This window comes from Lissotriton vulgaris, chromosome 12 (genome assembly GCF_964263255.1).
Source record: "Lissotriton vulgaris chromosome 12, aLisVul1.2, whole genome shotgun sequence".
In the NCBI taxonomy this organism is placed as follows: Eukaryota; Metazoa; Chordata; class Amphibia; order Caudata; family Salamandridae; genus Lissotriton; species Lissotriton vulgaris.
The window spans coordinates 654,835,771-654,845,480 of record NC_141700.1 but is presented as its reverse complement, the minus strand read 5'-3'; the positions used below and the strand labels follow the sequence as shown (position 1 = coordinate 654,845,480).

The window sequence follows — 9,710 nt, the reverse complement described above, 5'->3', positions numbered from 1 at the left end:
GGACTCCTGTCCCCAGCACCGGGACCCTCGGCTGGAACCAAGGAGGATTAAACCCAGGCCACGCCCTCTGCCTGCCTGGGGAGCCCATTTTTCTCGACTATTAAGCCCCCACGTAGTGCGGGCTTACAGAACTCTGGGGGAAGACAAAAGTTGGAGATATCCCAGCCGGCCAGCAGGCTGGCCATCTGGTCACACGGCCAGCAGGGCCATCTGGTCGCCCGGCCGGCAGGGCCATCTGGTCGCCCTGCCGACAGGGCCATCTGGTCACCCGACCTACAGGGCCATCTGGTCGCCCGACCCGCAAGGCCATCTGGTTCGCCCGACCCGCAGGGCCATCTGGTTTGCCCGACCCGCAGGGCCATCTGGTTCGCCCAACCCGCAGGGCCATCTGGTTCGCCCGACCCGCAGGGCCATCTGGTTCGCCCGACCCGCAGGGCCATCTGGTTCGCCCGACCCACAGGGTCACCTGACCCGCAGGGCCATCTGGTCGCCCAGCCCACAGGGCCATCTGGTCACGCAGCCAGGCGACCAGATGGCTCAGGATGACCCAGCGCCCAGATGGTCTGGGAGGGTGCCGTAACCAGGCGCCCTTGCAGTCTGGCGGAGGGTGGACAGGCGGTTGGAGGCAGACGCTGCTCGCCTCCCTGTTCAACTTTCCCGGGGGAAGCAGAAGGGGATGCCCGGCGAACCCGCAAGGGATGGGGGCCCCCGTCCCCACACCACGGTGGGAGAGGGATGGGAGTGGGAGGCCCCATGCCGGAGGCCATGTGGTGAAGGCAGCCTCCCGCAGCTTCGTGTTACCCCCTCCGCATCCCTCCCACCGGACCGGCAGCAGAGGGACCCACCCCTGGGTGTGGTGGAGGATGTCCGCAGGCGCCCACGCATGGAGAGACAAAAGATTGGCTCAGAGGATGACTTTCAATAGATCGCAGCAAGATAGCTGCTCTGCTACTTACTAAACCCTGACCCAGAATCAGGTCATCTACGAATGATTTAGCACCGGGTGCCCCACGAATATGCGGTGCACTAAGGGCGATGGAGGCAGTCCCCTCCGTCCGCGCTCCGGTCTCCAAGCGAGCGGCTCTATGCACCAGCCCCGAGAGAGGCCGTCTATCCCAGGCCAATCGAGGCTCCACTGCACTGTGGTCTCGTTATGGTTTAGAGGGATTCTGACCTAGAGGCGTTCAGTCATAATCCCTTAGAAGGTAGCTTCGCCCTATTGGCTCCTCAGTCAAGTACATAACCAAATGGCTGAACCTGCGGTTTCTTATCGTACTGAGCAGGATGACTATTGCAACAATGCATCATCAGTAGGGTAAAACTAAACTGTCTCATGACGGTCTAAACCCAGCTAACGTTCCCTATTAGTGGGTGAACAATCCAACGCTTGGTGAATTCTGCTTCACGAGAGGAAGAGCCAACATCGAAGGATCAAAAAGCGACATCGCTATGAACGCTTGGCCGCCACAAGCCAGTTATCCCTGCGGTAACTTTTCTGACACCTCCTGCTTGAAACCCAAAAAGTCAAAAGGATTGTATGGCCCCCGTTTTCACGGTCTGTATTCATACTGAAAATCGAGATCAAGCAAGCTTTTGCCCTTCTGCTTCCCGGGAGGTTACTGTCCTCCCTGAGCTCGTCTTAGGACACCTGCATTATCATTTGACAGGTGTACCGCCCCAGTCAAACTCCCCACCTGCCACTGTCCCCGGAGCGTGTCGCACCCGGCAGGCGCCGGGCACCTGGAGCCAGAAGCGAGAGCTCCACAGGGCACGCCCCGCCTCACTGGTTAAGTGAAAAAACAATAAGCCTCCCACTTATCCTACACCTCTCATGTCTCTTCACAGTGACAGACTAGAGTCAAGCTCAATGGGCCTCTTTCCCCGCTGATTCTACCAAGCCTGTTCCTTTTGCTGTGGTTTCGCTAGATAGTAGGTAGGGACAGTGAGAATCTCGTTCACCCATTCATGCGCGTCACTAATTAGATGATGAGGCATTTGGCTATCTGTACCACCTCGCGGTGGCTCATTCTGGGTTATTATGCTGCCCATCATCGTCAATTCGGTTTTGCTTCCAACAATACAACATTCTTTCACTCCAAAGTACAGCCACACTGAACTGGGATCACGTATAGGCCAGAGATAGTACACCCTGCAGTACTATTCCAACAATTTTTAAATTGTCTACGAACAGTCCTGAGAAATTAAAATATGATTAGCAGGACATCAATAATCAATGTGTGATAACTATTTGTATGCGATTATTTGAGACCTATTTATCATTCAAGACATTTCAATAAGTATGATGACACAACTATATCTAAATTGTTATAAGCACACATTTATAAAAAAAATACACATCTACAAATTGCACATCTAACTAGAAAAAGCACATCTAAAAAAATTCACATCTATAAGATTCACATCTATACTAAATCTTGTGTCAAATATAAACCTATATGTTAAAACAATATGCTTTATAAGGGTGACATGTGTGCTGCAAGAAAGTGTACATCTCAGTATAAGCTTGATACTCAATTGTCCATGAATACTTGGCACATTTTATGAGTGTCCATTAAAGTAGTCAGGCAAACATTTTTCTTGAATGGGAATGACATTTGAAGACCTAAATCAGCCAGAACATCATTATATTGAGGCCAAATACCACAACATCCAACGATAAAGGCATGCAATTTTACAGTGTTGCATTTTTTGAGATCTTTGATTTGCTGTGACAGATCCTGATAGTATTTCACTTTACTCTCAAACGCTAATTCAAGCGAATTCTGAGAATTTTCATAACGAATTGAAACATCAATCACTACAGCTGTACCATTTTTGGTAAACACTACATCTGGTTTTCGGAGTTCTCCTTGATTATTCTTAATATGAGGTTCCCTATATTTAATTCAACCACACATTTTTGCTCTATCAATGAGCAATTCCAGAATCTTGTTATGTCTTTTTATCCTAATGTCCTTAGTTTTAGGACATGCGCCTGAAAATGAGAAATTGTTTCGCAAACATTATTACAATACCTACATGTAGCAAATGCACGATTTCTTCCCCTAGTGATGGTTTCTCTAGTATATAAAACATTTGCTCTTAACATCAGCACAGCTATGTACTGGTTTTCTTTCATTTTGTTATGCTTGCTGATCCAGAAGTTTGAGGTTGGATTACTTGCTAAGTATTTTATATCATCACCTTGGACAGGGAGATTTGCCCATTTCTCAAACTCTTCCTTTCTCAAATCATATGTTGCTAACAAATTTAAATCATAGCTCAGAAACCTACCGTATAAAATGTTGAGTTTGTGTGTTTTGATGATGTTATCAATTTTTTCATTCGTATCTTCTCCTGCATACATGAATGAATGAGTAATGTACAGGTCTGGAGCTGCCCTGAGATACAATAAAGTATTGACTTTATTGAGACCAATTTGTGTACATAGTTTTGGTATACTGAGGCCCCCAAATGATCTTTTCGAATACAGGAGACCATCACATGTGTATGCAGGAAGGTGTAGAAAGGGTTTGACATACTTTTTCATTGTTTGATCCAGAACATTTAAAGTTTTTGCTTCTGTTCTTGTCATTTCCAATTTGAATGATAGTTTAGGTACCAAGTACTGACACAAAATTTCTATTTTCTGCGTGGGCTTAAGTGGTAGATTATCAAGTTTTTTAGCCCAATTGACAAGAACCTCATTAATTTTGTTGTTGCTTGTATGACCAGTGTGTGGATCAAAGTTCAATCCGAGGTATCGCTCACTTTCTCCTGGAGGAATGTTTTCAATATTTTCTTTTTCAAACTGCCATTGTTTACAGTTGTTAATCAGGATTTTATCTTTATGGTGACTGATATAAAATCCATGTGTCTTTTTCACATTAAGTTTTAATCCTGTAGTTTTACTGAACTTTTCAATGATTTTCAAATTTGTACTCATTCCTTCCCGGGTACTGCTGAGTACTGCGATGTCATCGGCAAAGACGAGAGCCGTAATTTGCTCAATTAAACCATCTGATCCAAATGTGAAGCCCTTGCCATTTTTCTGAAGATCACAGATCAGAGGATCCATGGCAATTTTAAATAGTAGTGGGGATAAAGAGTCACCTTGTTTAACCCCAGATTTCATTGTTATTTCAGGAGTTGCGTCGTTGTTCTTTCCCTTAAAAGATGTTGTTGAGTCAGTGTACAAGTCTTTTATTATGTCTTTGATGTATGATGGAACTCTTTGCCTTGCAAGACTCTGTATAATGTGACCATGGCTGACAGAGTCGAAGGCTTTTGATATATCTATGACCACTCCTGCTAATGAGTGACTGTTTTTATGTGCCCCTTTTATGATATTTTGCAGGAGAGTCAGATTCTCAAAACAACCTCTCACCTTCATGAAGCCTTTTTGTCTCGTATTCAATTCAACAAAAATTGAGTCTTTTAGTTAGTATTTTTGTGAATAACTTCATGAATGCAGTACCGATGGTAATTGGATGCCAGTTACTGATTGTTTTAAGTTCACTAATCAGTACATTCTTGGGTATCAAAATTGATCGGTTCTTTTTTATACTTTCTGGTACTATTCTCATCAACAACCAAGACGATAAAATTCTGGGCAGCAGTCTTGGTTGCCACCTGTGCACTTTATACAAGTCATTCAGACCAATCTTATCAGGACCCACTGCTTTCTTTAAATTGGAGTTCTCGAAGGCATAAGTTATTTCGAGCAGTGTTATTTCTTTACATAAATTGAAAATTTCGTAATCCTCTGGTATCAATCTGCATGAATTTAGGTTTTTTCTTGTTTTCTCTCTAAATTATGTTTTTGTAGTATTGAAAAATGTCATCAGCACTGATTTGGCAAGTGGCATCTTCTGCCCCATCAGTGATAATCCTGGCAAATTTCTTTTTGTCTTTTTTAAACAATGCCTGGTATTCTTTATAGCTGCTCTTTGCTTTGGCATAATTTTTCTTGTGCGTCCGATTAAGCCTTCCGTTTTTTTTGTCTTTTTTTGTTATCTTGTTCCTACTGAGGCATTCTGGTGCTCATCTTGAGAAGAGTTCATAGGCTAATTATTGTGTTCACTTGCTGGTTCATTTGTTGGTACACTTACTGGTGTAGGACTTATAGCAGTGGTGTTCTCTGTGAAATAAGTCACTACCTCATCCATCACATCCATAGCAGCATCGTGTTGCTCTACATTTTGGGTGTACTTCTTGATTTCTGTGATTCTATCTTCCAACTCATCAAAGTTCTTGATTTTTTGCGCACGTTTGCGATTGATAAAGTCTCTGCGCTTTTCAGTTGTTACTTCCACTGTAACCTCTGGTTCATCGCAAGAGTCATTTTTAGAAACATTTGATGCTTGCAGTACATCTTTTGCGTATTTATTGCTTTTATCTCTTCCATCTCTTCTTTTTTCTGCAATTTGTTTTCTGTTTTTATTGTCAAAATGTGGAACCATCAGCGCAGTAATATTTCTCTTATTTTCATATACTTTTTCCAATTCTGCTAGTAGCAGTATTTCTCCCTGTGGCCATAATTTTTACGGTTTGCTGCTTGCTAGAGCTGCTAGTCTAGCCTCATTTTGCGCTCTTGGATGCGCATGCCGAGCAACACCAATTTTTGTTCCAAATCCGACGTCACAGAAGCTGCACAGGAATGGCAGCTCTCCTTTTTGAGGTCTTCCTTTACATTTGGCATAATGGAATGCAATATTGTGGTATTCGGCTTCTTTGTTACATTTTGAGCAGTACGTTTTAAGATAGAAGCCTTTGTGCTTGTTGGAGACATGTTTTCTCAGTTCTTTAAAAGTTCCCAAAATGTTTCCACACAAGTCACATTTATATTTTTTCGTTTGGGTATTTCCAATAAGGGCCTTTTTTTGTGCAGTCACTTTTCTTTGCTATTACATCTTTGCTGTCCTCGTACACATCGATGGATTCGCTGAGATCAACTGTTGTGTCTTCTTCTGCTCCGGAGGGTGAACTTAGGCCTATATCGTGATCTAAATCATTGTTGCTTGTTGCATTGTTTGAAGAGGGTGCAGGTTTGTCAAATTCGGTGAGGAGGCTAATGATTTCTGGAAAAGACAGCACCTCCTTACTCCATCTTAACAGGGTTTTTATTCTCCAGGAACTACCCCATCTGGGATTGGGTTCGTTTGCTTCGCCATTTCTCACCATCATGCTCGCTGCCATGATAGAACCTTGTTTGGCCTGTCTCTATATGCTTCTCTACGCAGAGTCTAGCACTACAATGGCAGTTACCGGCGGGACCACTGGGAGGTAAAGGCCACTACAAAAGAGAGTCATAGTTACTCCTGCCTTTTACCTGCGCTTCATTGAATTTTTTCATTTTGACATTCAGAGCACTGGGCAGAAATCACACTGAGTAAACACCCGCCTCGGGCCTTCATGATGCTGTGTTTTAATTAAACAGTCGGATTCTCCTGATTCGCACCAATTCTAAGTCAGCTGCTAGGCGTCGGTGGAGGCAGAATGCCAGCCCCATGCCCCCGGGGAGGGGGCACGGGGAGAGGCAACAACCGCAGCTGGGGCGATCCACAGGAAGGGCCTGGCTTGGGTCCAGTCGCCACCACCCTGGAGGTAGGCGCGTCGTCCAGCCATGGCACGCGCCCAGCCTCGCTTCATGCCCCAGCCCGACCGACCAAGCACTTAGAGCCAATCCTTATCCCGAAGTTACGGATCTGACTTGCCAACTTCCCTTACCTACATTGTTCCAACATGCCAGAGGCTGTTCAGCTTGGAGACCTGCTGCGGATATGGGTACGGCTCAGCGCAAAATTTACACCATCTCACTGGACGCCGCCAGAACCGCAACGCTTTCCAAGGCTCGGGCCCTCTCTCAGGGTGAACCCATTCCAGGGCACCCTGCCCTTCACAAAGAAAAGAGAGCTCTCCCCGGAGCTCCCGCCAGCTTCTCTGGGATCGTTTGCGTTACTGCACTGGACACGGCGAGGGCGTCATTCTCCGCCACTCCGAGGGATCTGAACCAAACTCCCTTTTGATCGGCTGAGGGCAACAGAGGCCATCGCCTGTGCCTTCTGAACGGCGCTCGCCCATCTCTTAGGACAGACTGACCCATATTTAACTGCTGTTCACATAAAACACTTCTCCACTTCGGCCTCCAAAGTTCTCGTTTGAATATTTGCTACTACCACCAAGATCTGCACCTGCGGCAGCTCCACCCGGGCCCTCACCCCGGGCTTTCGTACGTACCGCAGCAGCCCTCCTACTTGTTGGGGCTTAGCCCCTGCAGCTCTCAGTGCCAGCGACAACCGGGTATGGGCCCAACGCTCCAGCGACATCCATTTTCAGGGCTAGTTGATTCGGCAGGTGAGTTGTTACATACTTCTTAGCGGATTTCAACTTCCATGGCCACCGTCCTAATGTCTATATCAACCAACACCTTTTCTGGGGTCTGATGAGCGTCGGCATTGGCGACTTAACCCGGCGTTTGGTTCATCCCGCACTGCCAGTTCTGCTTACCAAAAGTGGCCCACTAGGCACTCGCATTCCATGCCCAGCTCCGCGCCAGCAAGCTGGGGTTCTTACCCATTTAAAGTTTGAGAATAGATTCATATTGTTTCGGCCCCAAGACCTCTAATCATCCGCTTTACCAGATAAAACTGGGGGCTCCGTGCGCCAGCTATCCTGAAGAAAACAGCTACTAGATAGTTTGATTAGTCTTTCGCCCCTATACCCAGGTAGGACAATTGACTTGCACGTCAGGACCGCTACGGACCTACACCAGAGTTTCTTATGGCTTTTCCCTGACCAGGAATAGTTCACCATCTTTTGGGTCCTATCGCGCAAGCTCATGCTCCACCCCCCCCCGATGGAGCGGGCGAGACGGGCCAGTGATGCGCCCGCTGTTAGTTGCACAGCGAGATCTCACCTCAGCCAGCGCTCGTCAGCCCTCACCTTCATTGCGCCACAGGGTTTCGGTCGGCCCTCCGAATCACGCACGTGTTAGACTCCTTGGTCTGTGTTTCAAGACAGGTTGGATGGGAAACAGACATCGCTGCAGACCCCTGGCGCCCGGCGTGGGCCTCCCCGCCCAGCGGCACAATGCGGTTGGGGTGCACTGAGAACAGTCTGCCCCAGTCGACAGTCACGCCGGGAGCAAGGGGCCCGTCCCCCCCTTCAACCGCCCGAGGGGCAGCCAGGATCAGGTGCCCGGGGAGGATGCAGAGGCAGTAGAAATCTCACTCGGGCTCACGGACACAGCAAAGCTGCTGCAAGGGGGCTGTAATACCCTCCGCCGGAGCGGAGGGCAACCTGACTCCCCGAAGCCTTCCCAGCCGGGCCGGTCGAGGCGCACTGCCGCAGAGGAAATGTGCTCTGCGGGGGCTGGGTAGGGCCCAGGCACCGGTCCCACGGAGGGGATTCGGAACTCCCGGGCCACCGACCTTCCCGCTGTGTTGAATCCTCTGGGGTCCGACTGCACGGACCCCATCCATTTACCTCTCGACGGTTTCACACCCTCTTGAACTCTCTCTTCAAAGTTCTTTTCAACTTTCCCTTACAGTACTTGTTGGCCATCGGTCTCACGCCCATATTTAGCCTTAGATGGAGTTTACCACCCACTTTTGGCTGCATTTTCAAGCAACCCGACTCCGAGAAGATCCAATCCTGGTGCGCCGACGGCTGCTACCAGCCTAAAAGCGTCCACGGGGTGAGCCTCGATGAGGACTTGGGCCCCCCGAGCAACGCCGGGGAGTCTGTCTTCTGTATGACTCATTTCCTGCGCCTGTCGCCGGGCGCTGGGCTCTTCCCTCTTCACTCGCCGTTACTGGGGGAATCATGGTTAGTTTCTTTTCCTCCGCTTAGTACTATGCTTAATTTCAGCGGGTCACCACATCTGCGGTCGTGGTCAGAAGAAAATGCCATAGAGTTTTGGGGGAGCAGGGAAGGCCAGACCCCTGCCGGAGCAGGGGCCTGGCTTCCCAGCAGCATGCGCCCTCTTTCCCCGAATCAGATCTGGAGTGGTTTCGCCCTCACTGGGAAGACCTTCTCTGGGCTTGGCGCACCAGCAGCATACCACCACAGCAGGACCTGGTGAGGGACACTGCCACGGGCGATCAGGGGGTCTGACATTGTGGGGGGGATGAAGGGAAGCAGAGCTAAACCCTGCGGCAGCCCCAGCCACATCCTGGGGAAGCCCCAGGTGAATGACGATCGAGTGGCCCTCAGACAGGCGTAGCTACGGGAGGAACCCGGGGCCGCAAGGTGTGTTCGAAGTGTAGATGATTGTTAGAAATGGGGATTTCCGGTTGGCTAAGGCTTGCGCCAAAGCCAGGCAGAAACCACCACTCTAGTCAGGGCAAGGAAGTCACCCGCCAAAGATAACCCCTGCTCACCCTCTTGGTAGCTTGGCACGACAAGTCAAGCTTATCCCGGAGGCGATGTGTAAAGTGTTTGCGCGCGCACCCAGCAACAACACACAAGGCCCACCACAAAGGAAACTCCACACAAGGTTATATATAAAAATAACCTTTGTATTATACCAAACACATTAGATAATAAACACACAATTTACACTGTGCCACTGGCACGGGCAATATTTACAGGGGATTATATACACAGGACAGGGCCACATGGACCACTGTCAGGAATAAGCACTTGGTAGAACTAGCACTTTGCAGAAATAGCACTTTGTAGGAATAGCACTTAGAACATAGAATACT

The 9,710-nt window shown here is 48.3% G+C and overlaps 1 pseudogene; it reads right to left on the bottom strand.

Annotated features, from left to right (window-relative positions):
- Positions 1 to 891: 891 nt before the first annotated feature.
- On the bottom strand, positions 892 to 8,898 carry LOC147677944 (28S ribosomal RNA; annotated as a pseudogene).
- Between the last annotated feature and the right edge of the window lie 812 nt (positions 8,899 to 9,710).